Source organism: Capsicum annuum, unplaced genomic scaffold (assembly GCF_002878395.1).
Source record: "Capsicum annuum cultivar UCD-10X-F1 unplaced genomic scaffold, UCD10Xv1.1 ctg1887, whole genome shotgun sequence".
In the NCBI taxonomy this organism is placed as follows: Eukaryota; Viridiplantae; Streptophyta; class Magnoliopsida; order Solanales; family Solanaceae; genus Capsicum; species Capsicum annuum.
In genome coordinates, this window is record NW_025824660.1 from 1 (window position 1) to 1,401 (window position 1,401).

General features: G+C 33.3%; 1 long non-coding RNA gene across 1 annotated transcript; it reads right to left on the reverse strand.

The window, feature by feature from the left end:
• Nucleotides 1-376: 376 nt before the first annotated feature.
• On the reverse strand, nucleotides 377-1,393 carry LOC124890486. The gene is made up of 2 exons (XR_007049193.1): nucleotides 894-1,393; nucleotides 377-728 (listed from the first exon to the last, which is right to left on the reverse strand). It is a non-coding gene; the product is annotated as an uncharacterized LOC124890486 (long non-coding RNA).
• Nucleotides 1,394-1,401: the final 8 nt, after the last annotated feature.

The following is a 1,401-nucleotide window of genomic DNA, read 5'->3' on the forward strand; positions in this document are numbered from 1 at the left end:
GCACTTCTCTCAATTTATTTCAAAACATAATTTTGTTAAAAGAAAGATGGCGATGATTGATGAATATGTATTGTCCATTTTAATTTTTTCATTTTTTGGACTTCTTTTGTTTTATTATCTAACAAGGAAGATATTGAGATCCCATCTAGCTGCCATCTGGCTGCCATCCAGCTGGCATATGCTACCATGAATCACTGTATCACCTCATTTAAACCCATCAAAAACTGAATCAACCTTCTATCTTGCTCTTCTTTGTGAATATTAGCCTTGGCTCTACAAATATAATTACAGGTACATTGAACCTTTGCACTCAGAGTACTAAGTTCCTCCCAAAGTTTCTTCAATTTTGTATAATAACTAGTAATGTCAAGGATCATTAAGACAAATCATTAATTTTCTTTTGTATTTAGTATAATTTCGCATGATTAGCCTGCACATATCTATCTTCTAATTCTCGCCAAAGTTTTACAGAGTCCGTAACATATTCAACACTGTCTACAATTTCTCTCAACAAAGAATTCAAAATATATGAAGTAACAATATCATCACATCGCACCCACAACCTGTATATAGGGTGATTGAGATTAGGTTTTGCGCACTCCCTAGTGATGAATCCCAATTTATTTTTCACCGATAATGATTAAAATATGCTTCTCCTCCATGAGCGATAACCAATGCAGACAAAAAGAATGGGTACCAATGCAGCTCCAAGATTATTAGAGGGATGCCTATACAATGGGTTATTTGAGTCAATTGGAGAAGAATTAGAGGCACTTGATGAACTACTATCCTCACAATCGCCATAATGAAACAACAATACAAAATCAAAAGGAACAATAACAACAAAGGTAGAACAAAGTAAAAAAATTGGAAAAAGGGATAGAATGACTAACCAATTGAAAGCAAAGTAATGCGAATCAAGAGAGAATCACCTCAGGATCGAGAGTGTTTTGATATCATGTCAAGATGTAGAGAATGCAGTGCCTTGAGATCAGGCAACTGCTGCAATGGAGGTCTTAAAAATGGAGCTCAACAATTAGAGAAACTGTAAAAATATGTAAAATGCAAAGCTTAACTGTATTGTATTCCATATGTGTGTATTTATACAGAAAAGGTAAAGAAGCAAAAATATCTACTCTAATCCAGCTAAGCTAAACAAAAGCTTAACCTCTCCACTGACTAACTGTACAGAAACATAAAAACCACTACTAACTAACTACTATGCCAGCTAGATAGCAGCTGGATGGGATCTAAATATCTTCCTTGTTAGATAATACAACAAAAGAAGTTCAAAAAATGAATCAATTGAAATGAACAATACATATTCATTAGTCATCTCTATCTTTCTTTTAATAAAATTATGTTTTGAAATAAATTGAGAGAAGTGCGAATATTTGTTTG